The sequence below is a fragment of the Armigeres subalbatus genome, chromosome 2 (genome assembly GCF_024139115.2).
Source record: "Armigeres subalbatus isolate Guangzhou_Male chromosome 2, GZ_Asu_2, whole genome shotgun sequence".
NCBI classification, from domain to species: Eukaryota; Metazoa; Arthropoda; class Insecta; order Diptera; family Culicidae; genus Armigeres; species Armigeres subalbatus.
Genome location: NC_085140.1, coordinates 203,747,301 through 203,765,559, shown reverse-complemented (window position 1 = coordinate 203,765,559; position 18,259 = coordinate 203,747,301). Strand labels below are relative to the sequence as shown.

The 18,259-nt window shown below is 39.5% G+C and overlaps 1 protein-coding gene and 1 long non-coding RNA gene across 3 annotated transcripts in view; both read left to right on the top strand.

Annotated features, from left to right (window-relative positions):
- Positions 1–807: 807 nt before the first annotated feature.
- LOC134215778 (uncharacterized) lies at positions 808–8,884 on the top strand. Of its 2 annotated transcripts, none has more exons than XR_009980304.1 (4): positions 808–910; positions 975–1,240; positions 1,307–2,299; positions 8,500–8,884. It is a non-coding gene; the product is annotated as an uncharacterized LOC134215778 (long non-coding RNA). The 2 variants fall into 2 exon arrangements; XR_009980305.1 differs by having other exon boundaries at positions 846–893.
- Positions 8,885–16,909: 8,025 nt separating this feature from the next.
- The window catches only part of LOC134211519 (protein tamozhennic), a 32,480-nt gene continuing 31,130 nt past the window's right edge, over positions 16,910–18,259 (top strand). Inside the window, exon 1 of the mRNA XM_062688434.1 lies at positions 16,910–17,349. The gene's annotated coding sequence lies outside the window, so the exon portion shown is untranslated. The remainder of the gene's footprint in view (positions 17,350–18,259) is intronic.

The window sequence follows — 18,259 nt, the reverse complement described above, 5'->3', positions numbered from 1 at the left end:
ATAAAGTTTATTTGGATATATATTTTATTAGTAGTTCGCGTGGAGAATAGTTATGTGTGCGCTAATATAGATCTTAAGTTAAATCTATGGATTTTTGCCAATAAATATGTGTGAATATTTAGTAGTGTTTGAATTAACGGTTGCGGATGTTTACACACCTATTGGATGCCAGCCTCAATATCTGTTATCTGTGGCGAAGGTAATCGTCAAGATAGCCGGCGGGTTAAAATATAGGGAGAATTTTCCCGCTGAAAACAAAACCACGTGTTTTTTGCCAAATGACAGCAGTGTTCGATTGTATTAGTGAGAGATCACCGGATTCACTGAGCACATAGAGAGTAGTGCTGTCCAATGAGAGCTTGAAGTAGGTCGAGGTTTCTCCCTGTCCTGCTGATGCCCATTTGTTGACAAAAAAGAACGAGCAGGATGAGAACAACTTCGAGCTGCTTATTGGACAGCATTAGTGTTTTTCAAGACAAGTGCATACGATGCACAGCAAAAAGAAATGTAATTTGCTCCAATGTAATTCATGCTATGTACTTAAATTCCAATGTAATAGGCATTTTCAGATATAAATTTGCATTCACTTCAACACAATATTACATCGCTCTTCAAATTACACACAAGTAAATTCGCTTTTCTAATTACATTTTTCTATGTATAAATACGTAGAAATAACATGAATATTACATAGATGAAAATGCAACCCATTGATTATAATATGACTGTGTGAAATTACACAAAAAGAATGTAAGATCACATAAAAGTATAATGCAAATTTAAATCTAGCAACACTGTTCATCCGCTTTCCATCGCTGAAGTTTCACAACGCTCAGTCCGCTCTCCGCCATCTTTCGCAGCGAAGTATTTTTTCCAACATCATTTTTCGAAAGGTTTATTGATATTAATTGTAATATACATAATTTAGTTTATTGTTCTTCAAAATGTTCTCTAATGTTTTTTTTGTTTTGCAGCTTTATTGAAAAACAAAAACGAATAGCCGGAATCGCTCTCGGGAGTTCATTTGTGCGGACAATCGAACAGAAGCTATACAAGTTGCATCCAGATTCCAGACCATGTAGGTATCTATTAACCGGTACCAAGCTTGCAGCTCCCAACTAAATTTAATACCGGCTGGAGCAATGCTGTAAAAATGAGAAAAGGCCAAGATTACGCCCCGTTGTAATCCATAAAAATGTCCTCAGTCATCTGTAACCGCAATGCATTAGCCAGGAAACAGGTACACCTGCATAATAATCTGCTTTTTGTTACTGTTTTTCATTCCTTATCCACATCTGCTTTCCAGAAACCAATTTGACACCGTAGCGTAGTACGATTTGTTGTACACAAATATCGCAAGGACGGTACCGGTCGTATGACTGGTGGCACACTCCTCACATCTGCTGGCTGGATGTAGGATGCACCGAATCGACGGGAGTTAGATGTTTAGTTTACTTGTTTTTTTAAAGCTTGTCCGGAATTTTCGCAAAAAAAACGCCGACTTTACCGACAGCAAAACTTTTAGCCAGAATGGGTTGTCGCGTACTTAGACCATCAAGAAGCTCATTAATGAGAAATATACTATACTCGGTTGACGAGGAATCTCCACAGACATGCGCTGCATCGAAGAAGTGGTTATTATTCCTACCGCCCCTGCGCAACTGAATTGCCGCGTTCGAGAAACATCTGAAAAAGCGTCTGCGTCACCCCCAGGTGCGTGGTATTTCCATCAAGCTGCAGGAAGAGGAACATGAACAAAGGGTTAACTACGTGCCAGAAGTATGCGCTATGAAGCAGGACACCTTCGAAGTTGATCCGAGACCACCTTTAACAACATTGTCGTGCAGGTAACGAATCGTTCCGCACAAGGTTATAACCGACTGCAAATAACAACATGATTAAGTCCGAGAGCACTGGAAAAATTTAAACATCTGTGGAAGGAGAGTATTTGTATTGTATGTAAATTGGCCGATTTGTGGAAAGAAGTTTGTAGAAATCTGAACGGCGACATATGCATCAAATGCTGGGAGCAGTTTGCTAAGTTTTCAACGAGGAAAAATAAACGCGCTTTCACCAACTGAGGTTTGGATATGACACCAGCTGACCACAATCAATTTAGATATCCCCTCTGTACGCCGGGTAGGGCAAGTTGGAAGCAAAATCGATTGTACGGTGTCTCGCCAAGTGGAAATACAGGTAGTCAGCGAGTTGAACATGCCACCATGACCTGTGAAGTGAGTCATCCAGCGGAGAATTCAACGAACACTGGATGAAGTTTTTGAAGCAGTGCAGGTATGAGGTAAAGTGAATTTAAAGTTTGTTGTTGATGTTAGTATTCAGGTTCCCCCAAACACACCCGACGCGATTATATCGCTTGGCGACTGCGATTCTGTCGCCGTTGATATGGAAACGGTAATGGAATATAGCCTGTAGTGACCCAACGATAGAATCGCGGCGAATAGTTGTCGCCGTCGCGGCGATGAAATCGTAAAGTGTGGGGGGCCCTTAATATTACACATGTTGTTTCAACAGATTTAAGGTTTCCCCAGACCTGAGCGATATCATCTCCGCGACGGCGACAACTAGTCGCCGCGATTTTATCGTTGGGTCGCTGTAGGCAATATTGCATTTACGCTTCCATGCCAATAGCGACAAAATCGCAGTCACCAAGCGATAGAATCGCGTCGCGTGTGTTTAGGGGGAACCTTCTGTCGCGATTAATTCCAGAAAATTAACGAATAGCAAACTGTATAAAAGTTGTGTCTAACATTTGTACATATTATGATTCTACGAATCCGGTGAGATTCATATGGGACATTGGCGCATGAAAATAACTGAGTAGGACAGTCAAAGCATTGTCCTACCCATGATTGTAGTAAGAACATACCGTGGAGGACAGAAATCCGTACAACACCGAATTCCATTCACTTCGTGAAATATCACTATAATTTGAAGTGGGTTTGGGGGATAACATTTATTAATCATTTATCTTACACTGATCTTGACAGTAAGATGTCTGGCCGTTGAATGGAAATATGCTCTGAAATTTAAATATCACAATTGAATAACAAATCGCCACTCAGAAAACGCAATGTTTCAGGCGCCATTTTGTTATGTTAAATATTAAAGTTAGGAAATAGTTGTACGGGTTATGATCCTGTGATTCGAAATCCGTTCAAGGTGGACGGATTTCGAATAAGATTGTATTGATTTTATTCATTATGTTATCATATTTTTCGCAGTTTTCAATGTAATACAGTGGATTCCGATGCACCACGGTAGCATATGGATCAATTAAAGATCTAATACTATCAATACTATTTCAATTTCTAGATCTATAAAAATATAATTAAAACGTTTCAAAGTTAATCAGAGGTTTGAAAGTTTATCAGAGTTTATTTAACTGGCAATCGTGCAAGTTTCCAGGGATTACTTACTTACTTGATGGGCAACAGCTCTTTGATGAACCTATGGAGTATCCTTCTCCACTGGACTCGATCCTGGGCCAATCGCTTCCAGTCGCCCTGAACATTGAGACCCTCAGGTCCTCTTAAACTGGAAATAGCCATCGTGTACGCGGCTTTCCACGAAGCCTGCAACCTCTTCCGGGTTCTCTACTAAATATTATCTTCGCTTGACGTTCTTTCGGCATACCAACAACGTGTCCAGCCCACCGCAGTCTGCCGTGTTGTATAAGCTTAACAATATACAGCCCTTTATACACCTGGTACAAATCCAGTCTTCAAGGTGCAGCACCAAGCAAATGTTTATCCGTGCTGCCGCACTCGAATGAACTTTCGCTTCGGACTGGAACGTGCACTCGTAAAAATGAACATGAGCCCGAGGGTAGGCTGGATGCTCATGTTTTGCACCGAGCTCACAGCGGCGCTCGAACATTGATGTTTTCAGCGCGGCTGTGAGCGCCGCTTTGAGCACGGTACAAAACATCGGTTACAATCAACAGACAATGCTTAGTTGGCTTGGCTTAGTATTTTGGTGTTAAAACCCTATACTTCTAGCCATTTTCAATTAAATTTTACAAAATTTGTATACGCTGGTGTTCGTAGAACATATTTATTCCCCTCGCACATCGAGAAAACCTTTGCATCCTCAAATACCACAGAAAGAAGATTTCGTTAACCCGGTAAAGTAGATGAACAGAAATATAGATCAAGGATTCACTTAGAAAAGTGATGTAGTCTTAAGTTGAGAAACTAGACAAAGATATGAGAGAACAATCTCAGAAATATACGAATATTTAGCACTATAATGATTGTAGTCCACTCGTATGTCTGGTAGCAGGCCAATGAAAAAAACAATTCTGAAAGCTTCTAAGAGTTTATTGAAATCTGTAGGAATCACAAATATACACCTATGTTTGCAAGGAATTTTAGAAATTGGAAAGAAAATGGTCTGAAATTCGGAGTAACATTGTTGTTGAGATTTCAGAAAACCCGTGAATAATACTGAACACCCTTAAAGATTCTTGGACGATCAGAAGCTTCACTGGTAGATCGTAGTGAAATTCTAAAGAATTTTTAAAGGTTAGAATTTCTAGAAGTTTGTGATAATATTGAAATAATTGAAATTGTATTGAAATAATTGAAATCATCCAATATTTTATAAAATTTACAGGAATCCATTACCACTTCTGGAAATTCGTAAAAATGTTTGAAGATATGCTTTTAAGAAATGTTCTATAAACACTAGAAATGTAATTATTGTCCTAATAGTCTTAGGGTATCTTATAACTTATCTGAGGATGTCCGAAAAAATCTCTCTTCTGAGAGGATGCCTGGAAACTCGCTGAAATTCCATAAAAGTATTCTATAGATTTGATAATCCAGTTTTTGTCCTACCCACGTCTCAGGACCTGACCGCGCTTTTGATATAGGAGGAGAGAAATATGGACTTCCGATGGGACTTCTCAAGGGCTTCTGAAAGGAACTCTTTTGGACTTCCGGGAGAAAGCCTTACGGGCTTCCGAAAGGAATCGGTATGGTCTTCTGAATGAAATACTTACGTGCTTACTTGAATCCATAGTGCTTTCGAAGGGAATCCTTACAAGCATCTGAAGGGAACCTTAACGGGCTACCTAAGAGAATCTTTATGGTATTCCTAAGGGAATCCCCTCGGGATTTCGAAGGGAATTCTCACGGACTTCCAAAGAGAATCCTTATGGACTTTGGATAGAAATCCTCACGGCCTTCTAAAGGGAATCCTCACGGGCTTCCGAAGGAAATCCTTGCGGCCTTCCGGAGGGAATTATTGATTCCTACGGGCTTTCGGAGAGAATTTTCACGGGCTTCCGAAGGGAATCCTCACGGGCTTCCGAAGAGAATCCTTAAGGGCTTACAAAGGAAAACCTTACGGGTTTCCGAAGGGAATCCTTACGGTCTATCGAAGGGGATTACTCATGTACTTCCAAAAGGAATCCTCACGGGCCTCCTCACAGGCTTCCGTAGGGAATTCTTCGGGCTTCTGAGGGCATCCTGACGGGCTTCCGAGAGAAATCCTTACTGGCTTCCGGAGGGAATCCTTACGGGTTTCCGAAGGGAATCCTTAAGGACTTTCGAAGGAAAACCTTACGAGCTTCCGGAAGGAAACCATACGGGCTTTCGAAGGGAACTCATTAGGGCGTCCGAAGGAAATCCTCACGGGCTTCCGAAGGGAATCCTAACGGATTTTCGAAGGAAAACCTTACGGGCTTTTGAAGGAAATCCTCACTGACTTTCGAAGGGGATTCCTCACGGGCTTCCGGAGGGATTCCTCACGTACTTCCTACGGGAATCTTCACGGGCTTCCGAAGGGAATTCATTAGGGTGCCCGAAGAAATCCTTACGGGCTTCGGAAGGGAATCCTAACGGACTTTCGAAGGAAATCCTTACGGGCTTTCGAAGGGAATCCTCACGGCCTTTCGGAGGGAGTTCTTACAGGCTTGCGAAGAGATTTTTTACGGGCTTCCGAAAGGAATCATCACGGGCTTCTGAAAGGAATCCTTGCGGGCTTTCGTATACAAATTCATTAGGGCGATCGAAGGAAATCCTCACGGGTTTTCGAAGGGAATCCTCACGGCCTTCCTGAAGGAATTCCTACGGGCTTTCGAAGGGAAGTTTCACGGGCTTCCGAAGGGAATCCTCACGGGCTTCCAAAAGGAATCCTCGCGGGCTTTCGAAGGGCATTTCTTGCATACTTCCTACGGGAATCTTCACGGGCTTCCGAAGGGAATTCATTAGGGCGTCCGAAGGAAATCGTCACGGGCTTCGGAAAGGAATCCTAACAGACTTTCAAAGGAAATCCTTACGGGCTTTCGAAGGGAATCCTCACGGCCTTTCGGAGGGAATTCTTACGGGCTTCCGAAGAGAATTTTTACGGGCTTCCGAAGGGAATCTTCACGGGCTCCCGAAAGGAATTCTTGCGGGCCTTCGAAGAAAAATTCATTAGGGCGATCTAAGGAAATCCTCACGGGTTTTCGAAGGGAATCCTCACGGCCTTCCGGATGGAGTTCCTACGGGCTTTTGTAGGGAATTTTCACGGGCCTCCGAAGGGAATCCTCACGGGCTTTGCTTGCAAAGGGGATTCCTCACGGGCTTCCGGAAGGATTCCTTACATACTTCCTACAGGAATCTTCACGGGCTTCCGAAGGGAATTCATTAGGGCATCCGAAGGAAATCCTAACGGGCCTCGAAAGGGAATCCTAACTGACTTTCGAAGGAAACCCTTACGGGCTTTCGAAGGGAACCCTCACGGGCTTCCGAAAGGAATCCTCGCGGGCTTTCGAAGAAAAATTCATTATGACGATCGAAGGAAATCCTCACGGGTTTTCGAAGGGAATCTTCTCGGCCTTCCGGAGGGAATTAATACGATCTTTCGAAGGGAAGTTTCTCGGGCTTCCAAAGGGAATCCTCACGGGCTTCCGAAAGGAATCCACCGGGCTTTCGAAGGGGATTCCTCACGGAGTTTTGGGGGATTCATTACGTACTTCCTAGGGGAATTCTCCCGACCTTCGAGGGGAATTCTCACGAGCTTCCGGAGTGCATCCATACGGGCTTTCGAAGGAATCGAAGAAATCTTAACGGGGCCTGAAGAAATTGCATATGGGGCACCTTGGGATTCCCTTCATAATCCCATCGAATTTTTCGAAGAATCCCCTCAGGAATCCAAAATGGATTCCCTTCAGAGTCCCAAAAGGATTCTCTTTAGAATTCAAAAAGGAAAACCATCTGAGACTTCCAAGGAATTCTTTTTCAGAATTCGAATATTTATTTTTCTATTCCTAAAAGGATTTAAAAGGTTTTTTTCTTAGTATCCAGAAACGGTTTTCCTTCGGAATCTCACAATTCCTTTAGAAATCCTCCTCGGATCCCAAAAGGATTCGCTTCGGGTTTCCGAAAGAATTCACGATTTACTTCGGAATAACGAAAGAACTCATTTCGGGATCCCTGAAAAATTCCCGTCGGGATTCACGAAGGATTCCTTTTAGAATCTGATGGAAAACCTTAAGGGCCACCAAAGGAATTCTTTTTTAGGATCCGAAGATCCGAATGGGTTTTTATTTAATTCCAAAAGATTGTCTTCGGAATCCCAAAAGGTTTCTTTCTGGTATCCAAAAACGATTTCATTCAGAATTCCACGATTTCCTTGGTAAAATCTCTAAAAGATTTTCTTCGAATCCCAAAATCATTCTCCCCGGAATCCCAAAAGAATGCACTTCGTATTCATTTTGGAAAACTCTTATTAGGCTTCCCTCCAAAGCTCATAGGGATTCCTTTCGGAATCCTTTAAGGTCATAAGGACTCCATTCTGAATCCCCTAAGAGGTCGTACACTAATTACGTAAGCACATGTGGGGGAGGGGGGTCTGCCATTTTCTTACTCTTCATATAAACAAAAAATAATTTGTTTAGGAAAAATCTTACAAGGGGGGGGGGGAGGTTCGTCCGAAAAACCAAGAAAAAATGCTTATGTAATTATTGAACGACCCCTAAAGACTCTCTTTGAAATCCCATAAGAATTCCCTTCGAAATCACAGGATTTATTTTGGAATTTCATAAGGACTCCTTTTGGAATCTCATTAGGATTCCCTTCGAGTTCGATAAGGATTTATTTTGAAATCCCATAAGAACTTCCTTTGGAATATCATCAGTGCTCCATTCGGAATGCGTAGCAGGATGCTCTTTGAAATATCAAAAATATTCTATTTTGAAGCTCAAGGATTTTTTCGGAATCCCAGAAGGTTTTCTTTCGGAATCCCAGAAAGATTTCATATGGAATCCCATTAGGACTCTATTTGGAACTCCAAATGAATTCTATTTATAATCCCAGAAAGATTCCATTCAGAATCCCAGATGGATTCTTTTCAGTATCCCAAGGATGTTTTCAGAAGACAAGACAATTCTGGGGAATCATCAGTGATGTTTTTAAAAAAATAACAAACATGAATCGTTCTAAAAAATATCTATTATCGCTCATAAGCCTCACTTTTTATTCTCGTTTTCAGCGTTCGACGTCGCCCAAGACTCCTGAAGTCAGTGCCGCTGTTGTTTTCCACGCTGGCAAGTTATCTGGAAGTGACCTGCGAGTTTCGAGTGAGAAGCCGCTCACCTTTCGCCGCATCGGAAGGTTATATTCACTATGGCTCTTTGACCTGGCTGATATTGCCATTACATTTTAGAGCTGCGGATAGACCGATCCAGGACAACGAATCAAAAATCAAATAAACGAAAAATGGTCACCGAGTCGCATTATGCCGCTTCAGCTGTATAGAAAAACATTTCTTTGCATGACATTATTTTATTAATAGAAACATATATTATCAAATAATAAATATATAAGAACAATTAAGTATCATGCCAATTCAATAAAAATAAATTTGAAAACGAAAATTCATCGAAATAATTTCATTCATTTCAGTGCATTGCGCACGGATTTACATCACATTCTTCTACATCGTTTTGATTACATCTTATTTTTTACATCGAAAGAAATTACATCGCTCTTGTTTATTACACAGCAAGCTCTCGAGTACATCGTGCAATGTAATATTCAACAAGCGATGGATTCAACGGGTTGCAGCGATTTCGATGTAATATTCAACAACTTTTTTTGCTGTGTGGGGAAGATTAACCCTTTCCCGCCCACGACTTTTTTCAAAGCTTTCAATAAGAAGTAATCATCTTTGAGAAAAATGCTAGAACAAAAGTTATTTGGCATAGCCAAAATTAGTGGAAAACGAAAAAAAAGTTTTTGATTGTAAATCAATAGTTAATTGATTGTTTTCAATAGTTTCACTATTTGTACTCAAAAAAGATTATATTTCCAGTCTAATGGAACCATAAAGATGTGTACAATATTCCTATTTGTTGTTGAAACAATTCGATGAAGGTTAGAAGGTGCAAAATTTGATGGTGCACCACAGACACCATGGGCGGGAGAGGGTTAATGTTGACTTTGTTCACGGTTAGATCAGACAACCCAAAATGAAGTTCAAACAACTCAAAATTAAGTTCATTTCACTTAATTTGGACCGTTGGTGGGGGAAGCCAATTTTGAGTTGGGTGGCCCAACTCGGATTTGAGTAGTTTCCGTTTGATGCCGTGTGAAAAAGTACCTAAATATTAAGTTGTTTTCACCTAATGTTAAGTTCAAATAGATTTAAACAACCTAAATTTGAGTTCAACCCCTTTAACCTAGCGTTGGCTTCCCCCATCGAACTGCTATCGTTGGGTGGTTTTCTTTCTCTGTTTTTGACATCAAAGGATGGAATGAAAGAGATGCCAGATCGAAAACAACTCAAAATTTGGGTTGTTTGATCTACCCGTGTTGTATATAGTGGCTGTTGCGATGAACCTGAGAGGCAACCAGCAAGAATCCGCAATATTTGTGTTTTTCTCGAGACGCACAATATTGTGCATTTGGACCAAAACTGTTTGTATATATGACGCTGATGAAAAGGGCAGCAAGGCCCACTTCCGACGAGATTCACACGGAAAAATAAAATAAATATGCAGCATTGCACGGTGTTATCCTCACAAAATCGAGCTTGTTTTGAGAGCGCACGCAAACGTATCCATTCTGCTTCGCTCTTTAGATTTAGCCTACGCCCTTTCTCGTCAAAAATTTTTATTCGCTCAATCGATTCTTTGGCTTATTTAAGGTCAACTTTCCCAAAGAACCCATATATTTTTAGGCCTCTAACTATTTTTAAAATCGAAAACAAAAACCGAAAAAGTGCTACACGTGCAAACCGGCCTGAAAAATTCACCCGATGTTCTTTCTAAGGCTGTGAACCATTCCACCGATTCGTTTAACTTTTAGTTAAAGTTTGACAGTTCGATGGTTATTTCGCCGTGGTTAAAAATAACCCTGCTCCGGAGCATGGTTAAATTTGAAAGTTCAATAGTTAAACTTTGTTCGCGAGAAAATTGGCGCCAAATCCATTTCGTTCCGAATAACTATCAATCTGTCGAAACTCAAATGGGTCGGCTTCGGAGTTAAATTTTAACCACAATGGGAAAATAACCATCGAAGTGTCAAATTTTAACTAAAAGTTAAACGAATCGGTGGAATGGTTCAAAGCCTAAATAGGGCCAATCTTAAAAAACAGCACTTTTTTTGATTTTTGTTTTAAATTTTAAAAATACTTAGAGGCGTCAAAAAATATGGGTTCTATGCACGTAAAAAAATAACCTTATATGTTATGGCAAAAAAACATTCGAAAATACTTATACTCTTCATTATGCCACCTAATGAATGATCCCATATCAAAAAGCTAATAACATTCATAAGTTAATGAAAAGTATAAGTTTCGGAATGTATGTGACTAATGCGATGTATAAGTTTTTGCCTTTCTCGTACAACTAAGTTGTACCGAAAGGCTATCATTTCACTCCAAAATCGAACTTTTGATAGAAGTCCCGGAGACCCATAGTGTTATATACCATTCGACTCAGCTCGATGAGCTGAACAAATGTCTGTCTGTCCGTGTGTGCGTGTGTGTGTGTATGTGTGTGCGTGTGTGTGTGCACAAAATGCCATAAAAAACATTAGCCAAATTTTCACATAGAAACTCTTAACCGATTTTCTTGCAAGAAGTTGCATCCGACAGAGACTAAAACGCTGTTGATCACTATTGAATTTCATAATAATTGCAAATTGCAAAAATAGATAATATTAAAATAGTGATGAGACATACCCAAGTAACCGTAAGCATTAATTTTAGGCTTTAAATCAGCATGAAAGATGCTTCAAAGCTTTATAACAGCCCTGCAAATGCATCAAAGTTCTCATATAGCATTATATCTGCATCGTTAATGCTGCAAGATCAAATGTTTATTAACATTAAATTAGCATTACATTAGCGTTATATGCGTAATAAAAGCAGTGTTTAATGCAGTCGAATATTTTGGTAGTAAAACCGATTGGAATTTCTGTAAGTAGTAGTGAGAACTTCCTCGGGTGAATGTATCACAACCACTATTATAATTTCTGCTAATAAAAAGAGACAAATGGTTTAAATATGCCTTTCAGCAGAAGATATGACATCGCATCCGTGGCCGAAAGAGCAAGGGAGGGCAACTTTGTGAGAGCCGCGTGTCATGCTTCCAGGTTCGAGACCCATATGAGCACATTCTACGACGAAAAATTGGCAAAACACAATATCATCGGTCTAACTTGCTAAGTATAAACATTATATATAAATAACTTGAATCACCAACAAATAATGGTGGAAAAGATAATTTTTGTTTTGCCTCAATTTCTCCAATTCGTGGTGATTCGGCAGTTGTTTATTAAATATAGGCAGCTGATCAGCTGCTCGCAAAAGCTCTTCAAAAGTGCGCGAAAAATTCGCTCGAAATAAATAGTGAGCGAAAAAATCTGACGTTTCATTCTTAACCCTATATTAGCATCACTAATGCAGCAATTGAGCTTTCGTCTGTGCATTATAACAGCATGCTAATTCGCCTTTTCCGGCATTATATCAGCATTGTATCTGCACTCAAAGCTAATAAACATTAAATGGGTAGCATTACGTGCAGTTATGTAGCTGAATTAAAGCAGCATTATAATGCTTACGGTTACTTGGGTAGTCACATAGAACAATAATGTGTTATGAAAAATGCCTTGCATCTATGAATATTTTATCCGTGGCTTCCCATTAAGAGTTTCATCGTACTATAAAGATGCTCGTGTTGCACGCATTTAGGCGTAAGTATGCTTTTCGTTCAGTTTCATAGTACTATGAAATTGTCCGAAAGTCAAAATTCGAACTTAGGAAATTCGAGAAACTTTTGGCAGCGCCATCTGTCGTCTACTAGTGTAAATTTTCTATCATAACATCATATTACACCGACCTATCCGCCGCATTTGATAAGATAGACCATGTCATCGTGATAGCAAAACTTGATAGATTCGGTATTTGCGGCAACCTTCTTCGCTGGTTTAGATCGTATTTGTCGGACCGACAACTGATGGTAGCGATTGGAGACTTCAGATCTGATTGCTTCTTTGCAACATCCGGTATACCTCAAGGAAGTCATCTAGGTCCACTGATTTTTCTACTCTACTTCAACGATGCGCATTTGATCATAAAGAGCCCCGGTTATCGTACGCTGACGACCTAAAAATCTTCCTTTGATCCAATCAATCGCCGACTGCTACTATCTGCAAGAGCAACTAGATCTCTTTGCCAGTTGGTGCCTGCTAAACCGCTTGACACTGAATCCTACCAAGTGTTCCGTCATCACCTTTTCGCGAAAGAGGCAACCGATCACATTCGCCTACAAGCTGCACGGTACCACAATCGGGCGCGTAAATCAAGTGAAGGATCTGGGAGTTATTTTAGACTCGCAATTAACATTCAAGCAGCATGTCTCGTATATCTTCGAGAAAGCTGCAAAGACGCTGGGATTTATTTTCAGAACAGCGAAAAATTTTAACGATGTTTTTTGTCTGAAGTCTCTGTATTGTGCCCTCGTTCGCTCCACACTGGAATATTGTGCAAAAGTTTGGAGCCCGGTTGACAACAAAGGCTCTGAAAGATTAGAATCCGACCAGCGCCGCTTCCTTCGTTTTGCGCTTCGAAAGCTTCCTTGGAGGAATCGAATTTTGAAGTTGAATCAGAAACATGTGGTGTTAAGTGCTAAAGTGAATGATAAGTTTATTCAAGAACAGAAGAGGATCATAGGAGTTTTCATCACGCAAGGGAGTATTTTCTTTCGAATGGCTAGTATTTTTGTTAGTGTGAAAGCAAGCTGGATTGTATGGTTCAGAAAAAATTATTCAAAAACCCACATTATATTTTCATTATTCAATGCGAATGATTGCACGAGATGAACAAGCCTTTTTAATCTCAACAAACTTATTGAACAAAATTCTATTTCATGACATTTTATTGGGCAACTTGATTTTTCGTTGAGGTTTATTGATCACACGACCAAAAATACGATCGAAAAAAGACATAGAAATTAAAAACACAATTCTGTTCTATCTACAAAACACTGAACATCCTGAACCGGGCCAAAACTACAAACTGAATCTCTGAATTGACAACTTTACGCTGATGGCACAGCTATTTGAGACATTATATTCATTACATTTATTACAAATTTACACTTATCGATTACGGTATACACGATTTGTCATAATCTCATTTTTAAGAACAAATCAATCTGGTTAGTGCTGGCTTAACTGGGTGTTCCCATAAAGGTAACGATTTATTTATATTGATGACATCAGCTTGAGTTTTATTAATCAAATGGAAATTAGCAACGCACTCTCAAATTATTAGTTAATAATCCTCCATGGCAGTCAGCATGATAGAAATATTTTTATGACATTATTGAGTGATTTGTTGCTGAAACACGAAGTTCGATAAAAAATTCATAAAACGAAATGCGAGATAGTTTAGTTTTATGGTGTAAAGGAATGTATAGAAACAATAATTAGGCTATAGTTTCAAGGCTCGTCTACGTAATGGATATTCTATTTGCTGCTGTGTTGCATGTTGCTTTCATTGAAAATTAGTATAATGAAAAATGTTTGATCTTTCTAGTAAATTGATGTATTCTGAATAATTTATAACAAAGCAAGAAAGTGGTTGATTTGCTCAAAACTTCACGTCTCGCCGCTAAACTATGAATAAATAACATTGTGATGTTTTCTTATGTGCGGTACGCCATTTCTTGAGTGGGACCACGTAATATTACAATTACAGAAACACCCAGCATACATTTTTCAGGAGCAGATTATGTTAGAATTATCACAAACCATTTACAATTGCTCTACCGGAGCGATTGATTGTCTGCCCTTACGTTGGGTGAACAATGACACAACAAAATACGTCGTAGCTGATCTTAGCTTTGTTCTCGCGTCAACATTAACATGCTAGTTACTTGGATTACATCACTTACCAAGGTGAATCCTTATCTAAGTAATGACACTTCCTCTCCCTACCTACAATACTCCTTCCCGTAACAACCGTAGAGATGCAGACGATTCGTCGGTCTCTAAAACAACGGTTGTTACAATAACATTCCTTCCTTCCCTCGATGATCGTAAGGACGTGGCCGGCGCCGTTATTGAACCTTCAAATGTTGAGCTTTCGGAACGTGCACATTGAGGATGGAGTGCTAATCCCAAGTCCCATCTGTTGGTTCCTTGTGCAATTCCGCTAGTTCTGGTCAATCACGGAGTAGCAACTACGAATTGTACGATCATCTCATGCTCATGCTCATGCTCATGCTCGAAAGCTTCCTTGGAGGAATCCGTTCCAGTTGCCGAGCTACGAGAGCAGATGTCGTTTAATAGATCTTGAGCTGCTCCGTACCAGAAGAGATACAGCAAGAGCAATGACGATTGCTGATACGCTTCAAGGTCGAATCGAAGGCCATCTTGGAGCGAATCGATATTAACGTTCAACAACGCACGCTTCGCAACAGTGTAATGCTTCGGTTGCCTCTACGACGTACCAATTATGGCCTGCAAGGAGGAGTTAGTGGCTTACAACGGATCTTTAATAGAGTGGCACCGTTGTTCGACTTCAACAGTACACGTGATATGCTTCGTCATAAGTTTTCGTCATTCTTTTCTAACAGGTGTCCGTAACAGTATTAGATGATGAATGTACACTACAAAAATTCCACACATTTTTATTGGCAAAAATCCATTAATTTAATTCATGATTCTAATTAGTGCACACATAACCACTCTCCACGCGAAGTACAAATATAATCTATAATCATATAAAATGTATGGGTGGTCTCTAATATGCAGTTATTGAATTTATGTGTGGGTACAAATTGCATATATTTGGGTCGCCAAATTGCAAAAATTTATGTGTGCGACAAATATATTCAATATAAAGAATTTTTTCGGTGTAGATTATTGATTGTTATTTTTTGTTCTATTTTTATTTTGTTTTACTTCTATTTGCCGACCGGATTTGTATCTCTGTTTTTGTTTTATATTATTACCAACATCATTGGAGCTATTTTAAGCCTGTTGATGGATAAATAAATAAATAAATAACATTAGACGGTGTAACTGTTTTGCCTTTCTTGTATATCATCGAGGTGTAAGCGTAAAGGCTACATTTATTACCTTTTGCGCGAGAAAGGCGCCATCACCGCTAGGTGGATTAATCTGGGTTTTTCTTATACATATCATTGGGCGCCTGCTTTGGCAAAAAAGTATTAGAAATATTAATAATAAATAACATTATTTTTTTTACGTGTGGGAAAGTTGACCTTAAATCGACATTGTTGTTTCAAAAGGGCGAAAGTCGCAAACGTAAACATTGACTTCTTTCGCTGATTTCAGGAGCGCCACCAGTTCCATGTGGTTGTTAGCTGGGAGCGGTCCTAGTTGTTGAGGAATTTGCAGGAAAAGTCATTGTTTACGTTTGCGACATTGGCCCTTATGAAACAACCGTGTCGAAATAAGCCAAAGAATCGATTGAGCGAATAAAAATGTTTGACGGGAAAGGTCAATTGGAATCGTTTTTGACGGTTTGATTGGAATCAAGATGGCGTTTTCGCCGATCTCTTATTCTAATATTTCTAGTCCAGATCTATGCGGGCAGTGACGCCAAATCCCGTTTTCAGTGTTTACATTGAATTTTGACGTATGGTTGCTTTTTAGTTGGGCCATCACGGGGATGACAAGCTACGCCATCTTTGTCACATCTTTTCTGAGTCACCAATACGAGTGCACTGCGAATGCAACACAAACAGCTTCCAGGGTGAAAATGATATAAAACGAACGAAGGCATAGACAGTGCCTTACGCAAGCAGCATTCTAAAGAATTGAGCAAATAAGTTGAACATTCTTAAGTTTAAAGCATGGAATCGAGTCTAAAATAGTTTTAATTTATAGTTCGTTCATTTTTTCTCTATTTTCTCATGATTGTATCATGTTGCATTAATGAGTGAAATGGGCGTTTTGTATCATATTCTCCTGTAAAAATGTAAACATTCAAAATTCGCGCACATACTATTGCAAAATAAATCAGTATTGGGATGATTTGACACTGGGGGATAAATTTATCACCCAAAAAAGCACGAACAGGCGAACCTGTCAAAATCCATAGTGAAAAAATTGGGTGTCGTTCCCCTGTGGGCCATGGCCCAACCAGCGAAGGCCCGACTAAAAAGTGCCCCAAGTACTAAAATTCCAACCAGCAAATCACGACTGTATTAATTTAATCCGGGAAATAAGACAAACTTGTGCGAGTGAGGAAAACAAAATAATATAACTTAAAATATATATTAATCAATGTTCATTTTGAAAGCTCTTTTTTTGTTCAGTGCAATCAATTGATGGTCCCCTCGCCCCGCGGATAAAACGCATTGAGATAAACGCAAACTTGGCATGATTCGCGTCAAAACGGTCAAAACAAAGAAGAATGTCAACATTCCTGAACACTTGTCATTTTCTCCAATTTGAGGAAAAATAAAAAAAAATCTAAATGGTGGCTCAACTAGCAAACTTTACTACTACAAGTTATGCGCAAAAATAAAAAGTTTTGGTCGGTGTCAGTGAATATACTATTCTTTTCGAGTGTAATTTATGTGCCGCGATCGTGATATTGCAAAATACGGTGGAAAAATAACGCATGCATCATACGCTAATCGATGAAATGAACGAGCTGCTGAAGCTGTAAATTTGCGATTCGAAATTTTTGTTATGCGATCGTGATCGGATCAAAGAAATTTTCTGGTTCCTAGTGGTGTGAAACAGTTATTTTTTTTTTACCAAGACCTGATCAAGACGGATTCATAGCAGAGAACAATCAATCTCTGGCCAGCCGTCTGCTGTTTTCAGAGACCAGCGGAAGAAAAATAAGGCAGAGGTACTTATGCAAATCTTTTAATAGAACATCTCGTCGTGCCATTTTTGCTCTGAAGAGCAACATCATCACAGAAATCTAGTGTAACAGATCAAAATGGTTAAATAAGACAAAGTGTAACTGTTTGGTTTGTATTTTTTATTTCTACGTCAGCCTGTCGGTTATTGATCATGGATCCGTTTAAAGGAAATCGGTAAAAAGAAGCAAATCGTCATTGATTAATTTTTGAATGAATTTGTAATTATTATTGCAACATGCATTAAGGCTTTGCATTTTATTCTATTGTCAGTTTGTCATTATTTAATTGATTATTGTTGGTAAGTTAAGTCAAGTATAAGAAACTGGAGACAGCCTTTTACCCTTACTGTTGAGATCGACATACGTATCTATAAAGTTATCTAATGGTGGAATTCAATGAGACAGTTCAGTAAGAGAGATTTGTTCGTTCAGTGCCCTATAGATTACCTTGATATAACTACTCTCTGCCTTAAGGAGTAAAGGTTCCTTAATTTTGGAAGAGATCCTAATATTTTGCCTTGGTCGATCGTGTGCTTGGATCACGATGCTCGGAATAGTTATGTTATGCTTCTTCTGGATCTTCCTTTTCAGCCATTGGTACGACAGAAACGTTTATGTTTACTTTTCTTCATGTCTCATTTATGATAGGATTTATAAGTTTGGTATAAGCTTCAACATATTACTCTCTACTGGACCAAGTCGTTTCACGCGTCTTTTAGTGGCGGTCAGCCTGTTTGCCTGAGAAACTGAAGCAGTAATGCAGTCTTCTTCTGAACGCATGAATCGGTTAATGAGGCGGAACATGTCAATGCCCTATCCAGCTAGTATTTTCTGTTCTTTCGCATGGGGTTGACCGAGTTCATTCATTTATTTATTTAGTTTACATCTAAACAGA